Source organism: Muntiacus reevesi, chromosome 5 (genome assembly GCF_963930625.1).
Source record: "Muntiacus reevesi chromosome 5, mMunRee1.1, whole genome shotgun sequence".
Lineage (NCBI taxonomy): Eukaryota > Metazoa > Chordata > Mammalia > Artiodactyla > Cervidae > Muntiacus > Muntiacus reevesi.
The window spans coordinates 38,074,330-38,092,217 of NC_089253.1; the positions used below are offsets into that span (position 1 = coordinate 38,074,330).

At 55.0% G+C, this 17,888-nt stretch overlaps 1 protein-coding gene across 1 annotated transcript in view; it reads left to right on the forward strand.

The window, feature by feature from the left end:
- Positions 1 to 661: 661 nt before the first annotated feature.
- Positions 662 to 17,888, forward strand: part of DAGLA (diacylglycerol lipase alpha) — a 72,252-nt gene continuing 55,025 nt past the window's right edge. The window contains exon 1 of the mRNA XM_065937467.1: positions 662 to 790. The gene's annotated coding sequence lies outside the window, so the exon portion shown is untranslated. The remainder of the gene's footprint in view (positions 791 to 17,888) is intronic.

A 17,888-nucleotide genomic window follows, 5' to 3' on the forward strand; every position in this document is an offset into this window, starting at 1 on the left:
TGGGTTCTGCTCATCTTTGTGCCCGCTCACTCCCCCAGCTTAGCAGGAGGCACGCGGACAGTGGCGCTGTTGAGGGAATGAATGGATGGGTGTGAAGCAGAAGAGGAAGGGCAATTTTCTTCATTTGCCAGGAATTCAAAATTGACCAAGCGCCCTTTTGGAAGCCAGGTGCTATGCTGGGTCCCAGCGGGGTGGACGGCGAGAGGACACAGATGGTGAAGATGTGCTCTGACCGCCCCCCATCCCCCTTACTCCAGGGAGCGCCCTGCACCAGGAGGAGGTGGAATCCAGCTCCCTCTTTCCTCCCCCCAAATGAACTAGTTCTCCAGTGATCCTACACGCTTTTTTTTTCCCCCTCTCCCACGCTAAACCCGGTCACGCGGGGCCTGCAGGAGGGGGACCCAGGCGGCTCCCTTCCCCGCATGCCGCGCGGCGGGTCGTGCCCCTCCCGGCCGCCCACGGAGCCCCAGCGGCGGCAGAAGCGCAGCGCCCACCGCCCCCACGCGCCGGGCCCCAGCCCGCGAAAGACTCCGCTCCCTCCGGCCTCGGCGCCACTCCCCTCCCTGGCACCAGGGGGCGCTGCCACCCCACGGCCGTCGCCATGGTCACCGCTGGCGGCGGAGTGGGGTTTACGTAAAGGACGCAGCGTCCCCCGGGGGGCGGAGGCGGCCTTCGCGCCGGCGCCGGCGCCCTGCGGAAGCGGCGTTAGTGAATCGGGGCCTTGGGGAGCCCAGGATGGAGGTGGCGGTCGCGGTGGTGGCGGCGGGCCGAGCCCTGCGGCGGGCTGGAGGTAAAGGCGGACGCGGGTGCGGCGGGCCGGGCCCCGGGCTTGGGCGCGGTGAGAGCGGCGCGGCAGCTGGGCAGTGTCCAAGGCGCGAGATGGCCCGCCCGACGGGTCCGCAGGCGGAGGTGCGGCTGCCGCGCGCGCCCGTGACAGGTGTGGGATCCATGGAGCCCCTGGCACCGATGTGGGAAGGGTGACACGCGTGGCGCGGGCGTGGGCAGCGTGGTTTTCCTGGCACGGGTGTCAGAAGGAGACTCACCCCCACCTTGGTGTGGTGGTGGCCGCCCAGGTGTGAGGCGGGCGCAGCCCTCTGTGCGGGCAGGTGATGGGCCCGGCCATCGGACTCCTGCTGGGGTGGCGGTGGCCAGCTGGTGGGCGCATGGTGGTAACCCCGGCAGGGGTGTGAGGAAGTGCTCTCATTAGTAAGGTGTCCAATGGTTCTGGCCTTGAGATGGTCTGGAGTGATGGCACCCAGGGCTTGAAGAATGTGTGTCCTCAGCGTGGCAGGAGTTCCTGGCTGTGACTGTGAGAAATGGCCCCGGCACAGCCTAGTGCTGGGGCAGCCTGGTCCTGCGAGGGGAGAATCCGTGGCCCTCAGACCCTGGTGGACGGGCAGGGTGAATGCCTGTCCTCCCCCTCTGGGTATGAGGGGGGGGTATTGCTCCTGGCACAGAGACCCACCTTTAACGTCTGCTGGGTGCACTGGGGGACTGAGGAATGCAGAAGTCTGGGAGAGGGTTGGTGTCCTTTATAATGGACATGGAAGAGAGCTACCAGGAGATGCTTCTACCTTGAAGACCCTGATGGTGACCCAGACGGAGACCTGTCCAGGCACCAGCCTCATCCTGGGCTCATGAATTCATCCAGCTTTGGGGAAGAGGGGAGGGGTGGGTGGTTCTCAGCTCTGCTCACTGTCTCTGAACACGTGTCCTGAGACATTTGCAGGGCTGAGAGGTGGGCCATGTCCGTGGGCAGGGGGAGGCGTAGGGCTCCAGCCATCTGTGGTTCCCGGGCCCTGCCTTTTCCTTGGGGTGATGGTGTCTGTGATGCTCAGAAGCCTTTGGGTCCAGAGGATCATTTGGGGCATGTTTGAAAGACGAGTCTGCAGCCACCAGGAGTGTGTTGGGGTTGCGTCTGCCCTCACCGATCCTTTGGGAAGCTCTGGGTGAGGGTCACACTCAGCATCACATATGCCCTACTTCACAGAGGGGCAATTTACAGACCCACCCCCCACCCCACCCCCAGAGAAGTCTTAGGATGTGGGAGGAAATTGTTAGGTCTTCGTGGATCTCTTGGGGAAGTGGAATCGCAAGAGAAGAATAAATGAGGCTGGGCCTTTAGCAGTCCAGAAAGACCAGACTGAGGGTATAGGTGACTAGGGTGGGGCTGGCAACTCATTTGCCCAAGTGGGTGCTTGGAGATGCTGCTGCGGTTCCTCAAAGCTGGAGTACTGTCTGGTGCACTTGGGGCCAGAAGACTTGAATTCCAGTCTCACTGGTGTGACCTTGAGCAGGTGACTTTACCTCTCACAGCCACATCGGAAGGTGGTCGCAGAGGGTGAAAGATGGTGCCTGCAGAAACCCTTTGTGAAGACCTGTCCAGGGGTCAGGGATTATCCTCAGGTGAAGAGACCAGGGCCGGAGACCGAGGAGGTGGAAGCATGGAATGTGAGTGGGGAGGAAGGGCCTGTCGTAGGGAATTAGAGGCCCTGAGCGTAAAGGCTCCTGGTGGGGAAAGTGGGATCTGTTGACACTGTGAGTCAGCTGCTGAGCTGGAACCAGGCCCCAGGTTTCCCGAGGACGGTCCGAGCATGGCCGCAGCCACTGGAGAGCCCTGCAGGAGTGGCCTGAGCAGGAGAAAGCCCTTCGCTGGGGCTGCAGACGTGCCTTTGGCCGTGCAGGGCTGGGAGGTATCTGTGGCTGGCAGATCTGGGGTACCCGGGTGGGAGCATGACTTGGACGTGTGTGTGTTTTCTCTTGAGAAGTTACTTTGGTTCTCGGTTCAGAGGATGTGAGTGGGCAGCAGCCACATCTGTGTTTTGGGGGGCCGTGGCCTAAAGAAAGCCAAGTGGGTCAGAGTCACCAGGACACGGGGCAGGGTGGTCCTGTGACGGAGGTGGAGGCTAGATGGCAGGAGGCTGGGGCCCATGAGGAGTGCAGAGGGCAGGGAGAAGGGGTGATGGACACCCTCAGAGCGGGCCTCTTGAGAGCGGACAGGTGTAGCAGGAATCTCCCAGGACCCACTTCTACCTGAAGGGCTGACCCAGGTGAAGAATATGAGTGAGGGTGGCTGCCAGGGTCTTTTCTTTACACCACTGGGGCCCAGTTACTAATAATGGGCTGCAGAGCCTGAATTACATACCCCATGGCTCGAAAGCTTCACACTGGCAGGCCGGATTCCATGAACCCAGGCCCGTTTCTCCAGCATTCCGCAGGAGTATCTGCCTTAGCCAGCATCCCATTTCACAAGCTTGGTCCCCAAGTAGAAAGTTTTTGCCCTATGTCCACGCTGCAGTGTCACGGCATGAGGGGCGGAGGAGGATACATCCTACCAGGGCCCGGATGGTGAGCTGACTTGTCCAGGCCAAGGACCGTGCCTTCCCAGGGGTCGCCACCTGCCTGGTGCTTCCTCAGCCACTTGTCCCCAGGTCATCCTCGGGGTGCCGGAGGCCTATCGTGTGTGCTCCCCGCGGCCCCTTTTGCTGCCTCCCCAGGAGTTGCCAGCACTTCAGCTCCTGCTTGGAATGCTCTCCTAGTGAGAGTCCATTCAGAGGAAGCCTCAGGCCTCCCCAGTGTGAATATTGAACGGTCATGTCCCCTCAGCGCACCCTCCACACCTCTGCCTGTGTTCTGGTTGGTGGCTCAGCCTTGTGGTTTGGGGATCCAGAGCCCTTTGCAGCCACCCCTTGCCATCTGCCTGGGAGGCTGGGACTCTGCACAGGCGAGCAGGCGGGGGAGATGGGAGAAGCCAACCTGGGAGGACCCAGCCTCTGTTGGCCCAAAGCAGAGCAGGACTGTCTTCCGAGTCCTCAGGGTTTGAGGCCACCAGGAGCCCCGCCAGGCCACCACCACCCCTTGTCATGGTTTTGAGCAGATTCCAGCTGAGGGGAGGGAACTGGTAACACAGGAGTGGCCATCGAGGGCTCTCTGGAGCCAAGATTTTTTTCAACTCTGGTCCTCAGTCCTATTCCCCTTTCTTTGTCCATGTTTCTCAAAAAGTTGCTTAACTCAGCTCCTGGCAACCTTTCCACCTCAGCTGCCTCGTAAATCATGGTGCCCAGCTGCTCAGCAGCAGGGGTGCCAGGGGATCGGGCATCTCTGGACAGAGGCTTCTAGGCCACAGCTGAAGGCACGGACCCTCCCTGCATCCCCTCTCTCCAGGACCAGAGAGGGATCCCGCTCCGGGTTTAATCACCTGTTGGCCCAGTGCTCCATCTGAGTTCAGTTTCTCCCTGGAATTGCTTTGCCTTACACTCCAGCAGGGGCTTCCCTGGTGGCTCAGTTGGTCAAGAACCTGCCTGCAATGTGGGAGACCGGAGTTTGATCCCCGGGTCAGGAAGATCCTCTGGAGAAGGGAAGGGCAATCCACTCCAGTGTTCTTGCCTAGAGAATTCCATGGACAGAGGAGCCTGGAGAGCTACAGTCTGTGGGGTCGCAAAGAGGCAGACACGACTGAGCGACTAACACACTCAAGCGGACCAGGCATGTGGCGCTGGGGAATTATCAATGCGGTCAGAGGACAATAAATCTAGCGCCGTGGAGCCTGGGACGTTGTGGGATGTGGTTATGTCCCAGCGGGCAGGGCTGAAGGCTGTTTATCTTGTCCTTTTTCCTTTCTGATTCCGACTTTGGCTGCATGGGATCTCTAAGGTGGATGGGGCAGTGGGTGTGCTAGTGAGGAGGATGCAGAAAACCATCCTCCCTGTGGGGTCCTCTTGGCCGCTGAGGGAGGGTTCCGGGGAGGTGATGTAGAGGGGAGTGGTGTGGCCACCTTCACGGGCAGAAGTACCCCGATCCTCAGCAGGATCGTGGTGGAGATGGGCAGGGGTGGGGCCATTCCCGCCACAGGGCTGCCGGGCGTGTGCACGTGTGCGGAGCCGCGTGTGCCCGTAAGCAAGTGTTTCTGTGGGAAGTGAGGGCTGAGCGGGAGGAGCGCCTGGTGGCGGGGGAGCCCGTGGGCTCCTGTGTCTGGCTGGCCTGGTGTCAGTGGGTGTGTGCGCTGGGGTGTTGCTGAGCCCCTTGAAGCAGGAGAAAACAGTGGGAGGCAGGGGGAGGGGTCGCCTTCCAGCTTGGGGAAGAGGAGCTTAATGTCTCGGTGTGATTCTTACCGGAGCAGCCTTTCTGCTTTCTCAGTATTCCTTAGAAGGAAGCCCAGGCTGGGGGTAGTGGTTCCAACGCCCATATATGTTCGCACAACGCCTGTTCCCGCCTCCTCCCCAAGCCCCCGGGGAAGTCAGCCGGGGACAGTCCACTCGGGTGACAGAAGAGAGCAGCACAGCCCATGGGCCTTAGGACTTGGGACTTTGGGGTCAAACAGACCCGAGTTCGAATCCTGGTGCCTCTCTACACCTCAGTTTCCCCATCTGTAAGATGGGGACAGTAAAACCTCCCAGGGGGAGCAGGAGTTATAAGGACCGCATGCCTGGTGAGTGGAGAGATCACAGTCGTGAGAAGTACCCTCGCTAAGTGCTTCTGCTCCTGCAGTCAGGATCTTTCCCACAAAACAAGCAACTTCATCCTAATCTGCATATATTAGCACCAGGGGGAGACACAATAGGTCATGTCCCTTTTCTTGATGAGGAGAAATTAGCTCCACCCTACTCTTGGCATGGATGGAATCTGGCGTATCTGTCAATAGAATCATACTCAAGATAATGTTGTGGTCCCTGGCATATGTTCCCATTCCGATGGAGCTAATAGTTATTTCTTGAGCACCTTCTGAGGGCTGGAGGTCAGTGAGGGCCATGAAGATGAAGTGGACACGCATGCGTGCATGCTCAGTCGTGTCTGACTCTTTGCGACCCCATGGATTGTAACCCACTAGGTTTCTCTGTCCATGGGATCTCCCAGGCAAGAATACTGGAGTGGGTTGCCATTTCCTACTCCAGGGGACCTTCCCCACCCAGGGATCAAACCCACATCTCCTGCGTCTCCTGCAATTACAGGCAGATTCTTTACCACTGAGCCACCTGGGAAGCCAGAGTGGCCATACCAGCACCCATAAGGTAGGAATCTGGTGTTCACAACCTATTGAGAAGCTGTGAGATGGACCTGGAGGTCTCCATTGTAACATCAAGAGGTGGCTGCTACCAGAGGTCAAAGGAGAGAGAGCGGCTCAAACCACAAAGATCAGGGGAGACTTAAGTGGCCATGGCCTTTAATCTGGCCAGCCAGGTGATTGTAGAGGAAACAGCAGCAATGGCTGAGAAAGTGAGGGGCTGACCTTTTGTGGTCTGGTTTGACCGTGGGAGCAGGAAACGGAAGTGATAAAAGGTCGAGAAGTGAGTTGGGGCTGGGTCCCCAAGAGCCACAACCATGAGGCAGAAGGTCCAGTCCTTGAACGTGGGCAGTCACTACAGTGTTCTGAGCGAGAGTGTGCCAGGGGTGCTGGGGGGCGGGAATGGGGAGGCTGGCACCCAGGCAGTAGCCGCCCTCGGGAGGCTGGGAAGGTGGAGGTCACGAGGCTTGTCACTTTGGTCAGTAAGAGGCGGGGCCTAGGGCAGAGCCTCTTCTGGGACTCAGATGTGGCTCCCACACTTGCCTTCCAGCTGCTTTGACTCGGGGTGGGGGGGGGGGGTAGGTTCCAGGCTGGGGGTGCAAGCAGGAGGCTGTCTGGGATGCCCTGAAGGAGGCTGTGCTCCTTCATCCCCAAGCACCCAGCAAGGGGGCTCCAGTGTTCCTCACACTTTTTTCCAGGCGTCTGATCATTTTCTCATCACATTACCCCTTGAAATTTTGCCTGCCCGAGTTCAGCCCAGGAGGTTACTATTCTGGGAAGTTTCATCAGAAACCCTCTCAGTGTCTGAGAGCTCTCTGAGCTGGAGGCTGGGTGGGAGGAGAGATGGGCTTAGCTTCACCTGCATTTGGGGAGCTGTTCCTGAGGACCAACTCCTCCACCTGGAGATGCCCGTGGCCACAGACCCTGCGGGCCAGGGGCAGGAGGGTGGGCCGTGCCGTGTAAGGTGAGGCAGTTTGCCGCCCCGAAGAGGCTCCTTGTCCTTGCCTTTTCCGGAGCCATTTAATTAATTTATGATTGATGTTCCTGGACTTCCTTGAGGTTAATTTATTATTGATGTCTCTTTATTATATACAATCCGCCTTGCACCTCCCAGCATGCGGCAGCTCCCACTGGGCCGGCCTCACGTGGGGTGAGCTCGGTGAGGCCGCTCCTCTGGCTCCCCGCCCCCACCCACCTTAGGGCCAGAGCCCTGTCCTTGGCTCTTGCCAGACCGTTTCAGGTTTGAGGGGTCGGGAGGCCTCAGGGCATCTGTCTCCAGGAACCTTTGCTCAGCCACCAATAACAGTAATAATAACAATAGTTTCCATTTTGTGACTGCTGGGAACTCAACCTGGGACAGCATACAGCACAGAAAGAATCCCACTTACTCCTTGTGATTAAGTATCCCTCTACTTCCTCATCCCACTCCACTTGTGTCTTATAGGAGGCTCAGAGAGGGTGAGTTACCTGCCCAAGGACACACAGCAAGTAGGTGGGAAGCCAGGGCTTGAGCCCAGGACCCTACCTTCTCCTCTCTGAGCCTTGCCTCTCCTTCAGGCCTGCACAGTGCCCGCATCTACTGTGATGCCTTTCTTCCCCACCCCCTGCCATTGACTCCAGGACTGTACTACGTGACGTGGTCAGGGGACGGAGCACGGAGCCCTTCTGAGCCTGTGTTGTTAAATGTTCGTGGCTTGCTCCCCTCACTAATGCATGTTCTCACTGAAGACCAACAATGATGGCAAATAGCACTTACCAAACATGCCAGGCGCCATGCTAAGCACTTTTCATGCGTTAGCTCATTTAATCCCCATCACCACCTGAGAGGCAGGTGGTATTAACCCGTTTTATAGGTGAGGTGTGGAAATGTGCTCTGGGCAGTCAGCTGACAGAGAGCAGGGCTTCCTGGACTCCAGCAGCCTTGAGATACAGGGTGCTGGCCTCGTCCTCCTGTAATTCTCTCCTCTCTCCATCTCTGGCCTGTTTATCCGATATCTGTATATTTATCCAGCCGCCTCAAACCTTTCGCTTGTCTGGTCTGATGTGTTGGCCTGTGTTGGGCTGCCTCCTTTGCCGTGGGGATCAGGAGCACCCATTCCAAGGGTCCCAGGATGGGTGATTTTAGGGAGACAGCAAGGCAGGTGGAGGCTGCCAGGCTTGGATCCTGCCTCTGGCTCTGCTGGGCAACTTCAGATGAGTCATTCAGCCTTTCCGAGCCTCAGTTGCCCCATTTGTGTAACAGTAACAATGATATTTACTCTGTCTCCTTCTCTGGCTGTGCCCATGCTCGGAGGCGATGCTGGGTGGGAAAGACACTCTGCTGGTCGGGGGTTAGAATTGCTTGTGTGTGAGATTCAAAGCTTCAGAAGCTGGCATGAAGGCCAGGAATGCTTACGACTGGGCATACACCCGGGCCAGGGATCTACACCCACGCTCTGAGCTGCCTGCACGGACTAGTGAATTCCGTGGTTTACCAGCTGGAAGGCCTTGCTTGAGGACCCTGTTGGGCCAAAAGCAGGGCAGGAGGTCCCTCAAGGGGTCCAGGCCACAGTCTGGTGTCCCGGATGGCTGACCATCTGGGCCCTTTGGGGGCCACCCCGCCTGCCCTGGGGCCTTGGGTCATGCGGAAGTGCACGGGGCCTGCCTGAGCTTCCGACCTCACCACCCGTCTCGTCTGCCACTTGCCCGGGCAGCCTGACCAGGTCGCTTCAGGCAGGTTCGGTGCGGACAGAGGATGCCTCACCACGCCGCCCCGGGGTACCTCCCCTCACCCCTCCAAGTATGCGGAAAGCCTGGTGGAGAGGTGAGCCCCGTGTCTGCTCCGGAAGGTGGTGAGACCGTTAGTCTCCCGATGGCAGGCTTCCCAGGGCGTTGGCTAGAAACCCTCTGCTTTCTCATCAGCTTTACTTTGAGCACGTCTCAGCACTGGACTGGGTCTGGGGGCGGCGGGGGGGTGGGGTGGGGTGGGGAGGTGGTTCTCCCCCAGGCCCCGGGGAGGAGGGCAGAGGCCTCAGACTGTGGCAGGGGCGAGGCCCGCCTGGCATGGCCTTTGGAAATCTGTGGCCGGGCTGCCGCGAGGTGACGGCTGGTTTCATTTCCCAAGTTTCCGCCCTCTGCAGGCGGGGATTACATCAGACTCTGCTTCATAGGAGCTCCGCGCTGCCCTGGGCCAGCTGCCCCGCTGCAGCTTCGGGCCGGCCTGGGTCCTCCCGGCAGCCCTGGGCCCAGCGAACCGTCATGGCCTCTGCAGTCTCATTGGATGCACTGCCTCCTGATTGGCACTGCCCATCCAGCCCTCTCGGCACGGCCGAGCCTCCCAAGACCACACTGCCCCTCTCATTCTTCCAATCACCCAGCACCAATTTGTTCTCTCTTTAAAGTCAGTGTAACATGGGCCTGCGAACATGGACTTCAGCATAAAGTTCCATTCGAGTCCACTGCTATGTGGACAAGTCCCTCAACTCTCAGAGCCTTAGTTTCCTCGTCTCTAAAGTTGGGGGGGTGTCTAGTGGAACACGGCACGCCGGGCAGCTGTTGGGATCAAATGAGATGCCACCTCTTTGGACATTGCGCTCAATGCCAGGAGCACTGTAAATGTTAGCTGCCGTCCACTCATCTGTCCCCCAGGGGACCCCCGCCACCGCTTTCGTGAGGCTGCATCTTGCAGCCAGGCAACCCTGGCGCTTCTCAGGGCTGGCAGTGGCCCACCGGCCCTCTGGCGTCCAACCCTGTACCCGCCCCAGCACTCTCCGAGGTGGCCCGTCCCTCTTGGTTCCTCTCCTAGTTTGGTTTCCTTCCCTTTGGCGCCTCTTCCATCCGGCTGCCTTTTTTTTCTTTTTTTTTTTTTCTTTCATCCACCTTTTCCTCCCCTGAGGTCTCTGGGAGAGGCCAGTCTTTCCTTAGAGAATCTCTGACCCCTTTGTGCCAAGCGGCCGTCCCCCCACCCCTCACCATCCCCACGACTGTGGGAAGATGGGCCGTGGGTGAGACTGCATCCCGAGCACGGGGGTCACGACTTGGACTCACAGCCAAGAACGCGGACGACCTTGACAAGTCCAGAGTCCCATCCGGTCCTGTCCAGCCCTGGGAGCCTGTCGGTTGGGGCAGCCTCTCCCGCGACTGGCGGAGGCCAGCCTGCCGGGCCACAGTGGTGCTTCCTGAGCCAGCAGACCCCCCTGCTTCAACCTCCTGGGTTCCGGGACTTGTGGAAGGAGAAGGCGAGTCAACCCCGGTGTCCCGGAGCCAGAAAACCCAGCCACATCTGGAGTCTCTTTCCTCCTAGGAAGTCAAGGAATGTTTCTCAAGAGGTGGCTTCAGACTCATACCTTTGAGAGAACTTGGTCTTCCGCCCGACACCGTCCCCGGGACCCAGGCCAGCCTGCAGAGCCAGGAACAGCCCCGCCACTTGTAAAACTCCCGTCCACCCGCTCTCAGGGACCCTGGTCAAGCAGCTACTGCAGGCCAAAGTTCTGTGCCTGGAGCTGGGAGTAAGCAAAGTTACCACCGCTTCCTCAGAGAGTTCCCAGGTTAGGGCCGGATACATAAACAGACGATGTAACAACGGCAACAAAGCGCCAAGAATCCTCTCCCGGCTGGGCACACCTTCCTCAGAGCTCTGTCTGCAGTTAACTCATTTAATGAGAAGAACAGACACAGCTCTGGTGCAGTGGGCGCCCACCCAGGTCTGTGCTGGGGCCGTGCCCTGGGAGGGAGGCACGTGCGTTTGACAGCTGAGGGACGGGCTGAGGATCTCAGCTTCCTTGGAGGATTGAAGAAACCTGCTCAAGGCCGTGTGTTTGCAGCTGGCTGCCTGGGCCTCGGACCCTCATTGGTCTGGCCCCTGCTCTCGGGTGGGGGGTGTTCCTTCTTGCTCCCCCACCTGGCATTGGGTTGGGGGACCCCTTAGGCCCAGGAAGGACAGGTTCCTAAAAAAGGAAGACCTCTCCTGGAGACACCCTGTTGCTGAGAAGACCAGCCTCCCGTCTCCTTTGTCACTGCCCACGTGTGGGCCCGTCCATGGCTCAGACCCTGGGCCTTGGCAGGCCGCACGGGGGTGGGGGGGGGCTTCCTCTCACCCCCACACCCCCTGCCAGCCTTGCTGAGCTGCTGCAGATTGTTCCCCTTGTTGCCTGCCTGCTCCACCGTGCGGCGTAATAAATGGCTAACGGAGGGCCCCCATTCTCTGGGACCGCCTTCTCCATTTCTTGGCCCCTTCAGAGAACCTGATCCCTCCCCCCTCCACCCCAGGTGAACCCTATTCAGCAGGCTTCCGGCGGTGGTAACTAAGCCAGGCGCCCAGCCCACCACCTGCTCAGTACTTTATAAAAGTTTAACCTTAATGGTGTAATGAACTCCCATCATAAAGCGGCTGGAGCAGTGCATCCTGAGAAGTATAAATTACAGGCGCCTCTGAAGTTGTAATTGGAAATGGCAGCAAGGGGAAGGTTGAAAGGGGCCAGCCTCGTTGGGCTGAGCACAGATATTCTCTGCTGCCTTTCAAAAGGCACACATAGAGCTGAGTCTGGCTGCGAAGAAAGAATGTCCTCAGACCAAACTGAGCTCCTGGTAGCTCCACCCCAGTTCCCGCTTCCTGCTCCCCCCACCCCACCCCCACCGTGTCCACAGAGCCTGTAGGTTTCAGGAGGCGCAACCCCCACCCAGACCAGGGCCACCGATAGAGTGGGCCCAGAGGGAAGGACGCGGGTGTGGACACAGCAGACAGCCCACCCCCGAGCCCCGTCTGCATTTCCCTGGGAGCACTTCTGAGCAGTTGGTTTGATTCCCCTGGTCTCTGAGGTCTCACCTCTTGCTATGATTGTGGGGCTTGAATGGAAAACTGCAGAGGGTGTTGAGAGTTGGGGTGAGGAACCGGGACTCGGGCTGGACCATCCAGCTTCCTGTTGCAGCTCCTGCTGGTGGCACTTATGAGACCTTAACAACGTCACATAACCTCTCAGCTGCAGAATCTCGGCTGTAAAATCGGCAATAATTGACCTGCGTCGGAGGAGTGTCAGGAGGATGACACAGGATGACGGAGTTCAGGTCCCAGCAAAGGCCGCTTTAGGGACTTCCCTGGTGGTCCAGTGGCTGGGACCCCACGCTTCCACTGCGGGGGTTACGGGTTCTGTCCCCAGCTGGAGAACTAAGATCCTGCAGATTCCCTCTGAGGCCAGTGGGGCCCAGATCCGCCCCCTGGGACGAGGCTCGCGAGCGCAAGGCTCACCTTGAGCGGCCGGGGCAGTGTTCACGCCCTCAGAAGAGCGCACTCACTGCCCGCTGTGACTGCCCTTCCAGGCGGGTGCCTGGCACCTGCACTTGCCCACTGTACTTGGACACGGTGCCCACGCCAGTTTAGTCTGAGTGCTCCTGCGTGTGGCCCATGAACCAGCAGCAACACCTGAAAACAGGTTAGAAAGGTCAGAATCTCAGGGCGCCCTTTCCCCCACTAAATCAGAATCTCTGGAGGGGGGCCCAGGACCCTGCAGTTCAAGCAGCTCTGAGGTGCCTCCTCAGCTCACTCAGGGAAGAGAAGCATGCTGGGCCTCATCCTCTTCAGGAGGGCATCTCTCACCCAGCCTCAGAATCTCTTGGGGTTGACCTTGATGGGCTCAGCTGTCGGTTCCTGGGCCCTACCTCGGACCACTGGCTTTCACAATGCCTGGTGGGGCCTGGGAACCTGCGTTTACCCACCTCCTCTCTGCCTAGCCAAGTTTGAGAGTCCCTGGAAATCACTCATTGTCTGAGAGCGGTGGAGAAGGGCAAGACCCTTCTACCCACCTCCCCATACTTCACACAAGGCCCTGCCTCTGCTGGGGGAGAATGCACCCTAGATGGGGGCCAGGAGCCCCCAGTAGCCAGCACCACCCCGCCTTGGGTCCAGCTGTGGGGCTTTTCTCACAGTGAGAAGGGGAAACAGCCTAATGGCCACCAGTTGGAAATTGGTTGAATAAACTCACATACTGCATGCACATGGACTGCTGTACAATAATGAGGGAAGACTGGGCTAGAAAAACGTTTAGTGAGGAGAAATATTCACCTTCTCTGGCTCAGTTTAAAAAAAAAAAAATGTGGCAGGTACAGAATGGTCCTGTATTTGAATGGGGAAGAACGACTACACAGATCTTAGTAGTTAATTTTCCTGGAGGGATCCTGGATGATTTCTGTTTTTTTGTTTGTTTCTGTTTTCTATGGAGAACATGGACTTTGTGATAAGAAGGAAGAAGAAGGCATAGGTAAAATTGTCTGGTCCAGGGTCCTCAGGTCACAGGCGCCGGTAGCAGCCCGGGACCCCCAGAGCAGTGTTTCTCTTGCTCAGCCTGCCCCCCGGGGTGTCCTTCCTCTTGGTCTCCTCCCTTCCCCTCCAGGCTGCGCCCAGTGTTCCCCAGTCCTTCCCACTGTTTCTCCCACTTTTTCACTTCCTCCCTTCTTTAAATTTTCCCCTGGTGATGGGAGGGCACCTCCTCCTCCTCCTTACGCAAGAGAAATGAGTGGGAAGGAGAGCCAAGGGAGGGGCCGTGGGAGGCCCCCTGCCCACCCGCCGCCCCTCAGCTTGCAAACCTCAGGGGACAGACTTCAGTTTTCATCAGGGCATCATCTAGGAAAAGCCTAAGCCTCAATTCCAGAGGCTAGGCACCTTGGATGTGCTTGAGAAGTAACGGTTGAAGTGAATGAGTCTTGGAATGAAGCCAGGGACAGGACAAGGACCCATAGCTGTGTGACCTCAGGTACATCAGCGTACCTCTCTGGGCCTATTAGAGTCTTCACCACTAAGATTCAGGGAGTCTTGGACTCTGAGTTCCCTGGCCCCTTCCAGCTCTCATCTCTGGTGAGTCACATACCTCCCAACTCTTGCTCCCTTGCCTGGATTTGTAAGCAGTTTGTGCTGTCCAGGAAAATCTCACCTGTCTGTTCTGGCTGCCCAGTTGTTGCAGGAAGGGGGACCCCTTCCAGGGCCCGAAACTGGGCGCTTGTCTAACGCTCAGAAATGAATTGTCCAAGGAGACACATGTGCTGACAAAGCAAGAGATTTTATTGGGAAGGGCACCCGGATGGAGAGCAGGAGGGTAAGGGAACCCAGGAGAACCGCTCTGCTGCGTGGCTCGCAGTCTGGGGTTGTATGGTGATGGGATTAGTTTCCGGGTGGTCTTTGGCCAATCATTCTAATTCAGAGTCTTTCCTGGTGGCGCACACATCGCTCAGCCAAGAGGGATGCTAGCGAGAGGGATTCTGGGAAGTGGACAGACACGCGGTGTCTCCTTTCAACCTTTCCCGAACTCTTCCGGTTGGTGGTGGCTTACTAGTTCCGTGTTCCTTACCAGGATCTCCTGTCATAAAACAACTCATGCAAATGGTTACTACGGTGCCTGGCCAGGGTGGGCGGTTTCAGTCAGTGTGCTTCCCTAACAACTCCCCCCGAGAGACTTCATACTCAAGATGCTTCTTGGGAGTTGGGGCGGAGGTCTCTTTCTTCTGTAACTTCTTCCTACTGTGCCTGGGCGTAGGCCTGCCTAGCAGAGCAGAAGTCTCTCTCTCCCTGATCTAAGTTGGGGTGTTCCACATCTGAAACCATCTTTCACGCTTGTAATAACAGCAATTTAGTTAGAAACTGTTGGCGCCTCTCAGAGATAAAAAAGAAAGTGGCCAAACAGGAGACCTAACAGGATGGTCATCACTGGTTCCCAGAAACAGGAGGCAACATTTGGGGTGAGGGCTGCAGGGTTTTTGACTTTTTTTTTTTTTTTTTGATTGGTTGGTGGTGAAGCAACAGAGCTATGCTCCAGGAATCTTGTGTTTAGTCTGAAGTTACCATCCTCCACCTGGGTGGGGTCTCCTCTGACGTCATTCAGTCGTGTCCGACTCTTTGCGACCCCATGGACTGTAGCCTACCAGGCTCCTCAGTCCATGGAATTTTCCAGGCAAGAATACTTGAATGGGTTGCCATTTCTTTCTCCAGGGGATCTTCCCAACCCAGGGATCAAACCCAGGTCTCCCACACTCCAAGCAGAGGCTTTACCATCTGAGCCACCTCAAAAGACATTGTTATGCATATTTCTTTGAGTAGGAACCAGGACCCTGTCTGGAGGCTGTACCACCATTTGATTGTTTCTCATCTGTTTCTGTATTCCCTCCCTTCCCTGATTAGCAATTGTTTGAATCCACCCTTTGGAACTCAGGGAAGGTCAAGGAGGCTGAATGAAGCCTGTATCCTACAGAGAAGAAATGGAGAACACACAGCAGATCTGTACTCCAGAGCCCCACAGAGTCCTGCTCAGTTTTAATTTAGGGAACAGGGCAACTATGACTGTGATAACTTCCTGTCAAAATGGGGCATAGGACTGCCTCAGCTTGGAGAAGAGACACTGAATTGGAAGTATTCCTGAGTTCCAAGTCCTACATCTGAGCCTTGTATGATTAAAATCTCAATCCCTTGGTCTGCCATTTTGTTGTAACAGACCCAATTAGTAGTAGCTGGAGGAGGGATAACTGGAATTTTAATAGACAAAATAAGTCTCTTTCTTTTTAGAAGAATAGGCCTGAAACCCAGTCTGGACCTGGCACTTCGGGGAGACTTTTAGCCAGGTGGCCAGTTGCCTAGTTTTGTAAAAAGTAAGGTAGAAGTTACTAGCTTCCAGCAGACACTGTTTTGAGAATGGTGGCTTCTAAGCCTGACACGACCCAGAAAACTCAAGTGTTTGGCAATACAATGTTTAATCTGAAATTTCACCCATAGTAACACCTGGTTATTTCCCAGGATGTCTGAACCATAGCTGAGTACTCTATTTTGACTTTTAATTGTAAAATTTTCCTTAATAGCCAAAGCAGATGTCACCATTAATGATGTCAGTGTTTCTCTAGGTATGAGAAGATGCAAGAATTGGGACGCATAAAATCTCCTGAAAAGATCTAACTATCTGAAGGCCTGTTCTGCCAGTTTTTCTCAGAGCATGGAGTGCCTCATTTCTGATCTTCACCCTGAACTCCTTTCAGGGCCATTGAAAGTCAGCAGTTGCAGTGGCCATGATTTAATCTCTGTAGATGTAGATAGCAAGTGTCAATCTTCAGTTGGCAGAGCCCCTTTTTGCTCATAAACTTGACCATGATTTTGAGGGGGGCATTTCATGACCATTTTATCCCATGGTACTGAGAATGTCCATTCTCAGGTTTGGCAAAGATTTTGTTGACAGGCCACTCAATGTGCTGTTACTGGACTAGGCCATTAAACAGTATCCAAAATTCTCTGGACCACCTGTCTTACTAGCCTCTTGGTCCAGGAAAACATTCCCTCTTGTTGCTTCTTCCCATATCTTGAGTTACACTGTTATCATCATCGATCTCATAGGGAACTATATAGTATTCTATCAGAGGCCTCAGTCACACATTTGGCAGTATAAGAAACAGCAATTTTGTAAAACAGGTGAAATACAAAGAACATAGCCAGCAGTATTGGTAAAGTCACAAGTAAGACTTAAGTTAAGACCTTCCATTAGATGTAGCCCAGTATATTTCAGGTCATCTGACTTAGTCTACTCTGTACGAATCTTTATCTTTCAGTGAAATTATACATTGGCACCACCGTCTATAAGGCACATAGCCCAGTTTTCTAGTGTTACTAGACTGATTATCCTTAGTATGATTTAATTGTTTCCAACACAGAGGAGACTTTAAACCTAAATTACCATAGCCTGGTGTTACCTATATAAATCCATCTCATAATTGTGGAAGATTTCTTTCTCCCTTGCTGAAACTTTTCTTGTTGCTCTGATTGAGCTTGAGTAATAGGAAAAGGCTCAAGCTTATGGCCAGAATCAGAGTAGGCATTATTAATTGACCCAGTGAGGGGATCCCGTCTATTAGTATCACAGTCACCTGAATATGACTATAATTTTTTTTTTTTAAGTAAATTTCCTCAGGGTCAACCAGTTAGAGTCTTGTAGTAGAGAAGTTTACCAAGGTAACCCAGAACTAGATACAGATAATTGGCCACAAACCCAGCAATTGGATTGATTTCTAAAGCTAGCATAGGATCAGGTCTATGAAAGAAAAGCATTTGATTTATATGCAAAGGTCTAAGAAGTCAAGAAAACATTATAAATGACCATACGAATCAGGTCCAGCATCTTGGGCAAGCTGTCTACCTCTGCTGTCGTCTTCTTCTCCTCCTGGTATGGTGTAGTTTCTCCTGACAAAAAGTCCTTCCATCCAGGTTGGAGACAGTCCCTTAAATTATGTCTTTTTCCATCCTGGTTGCAGGTCATGAGGCATCTGATCTTCACCCAAAGATAGATTACTGAGATAAGCTTCAGAAACTAGATACAGGTAATTAGGGTGTGTTTAGGGGTGTTCTTTAAGAATTCAAACTTAGGGTGTTCTTTAAGAATTCAATTAAATTTTGCATTAATATCACATAACAGCAAAGAACTATCCAAGAAATGAGTCTTACTACATGCAGCCCTCCATTAACAAACTGGGATTTAACATTTTTTGAAATATCTTTTTCTCCCTGAAGTTACCCTCATTTTTTCCCCCTCATTTTTATCAAATACAACCAAATTAAAGCTAGTTTGTTTGCAAAATAGGTCTGTTCTCACTAATTTTGGTCTGATGATTTATATAAGCATAATTGATTATAGACTTTTTATTTTGCTGAAACATTTATAGACTCTCAGACTGAACTTTTTATATAAAACAGGGCTGGGAAACTCACACCAAAGGCTTATCACAGATTTTGCTAACAAATCTAGGTGAACTCTCCCCTTTCTAAGGTCTCAAAAATTCCTTGAGATTTTTGTACCTGTTAGTGAGATAACCTGCTTAGCTCATTTGATAAACTTACTGGAAACCTAAGAGTTTCAAATTTTTGGAGGAGTCAGATAGAGAGAAAATATAA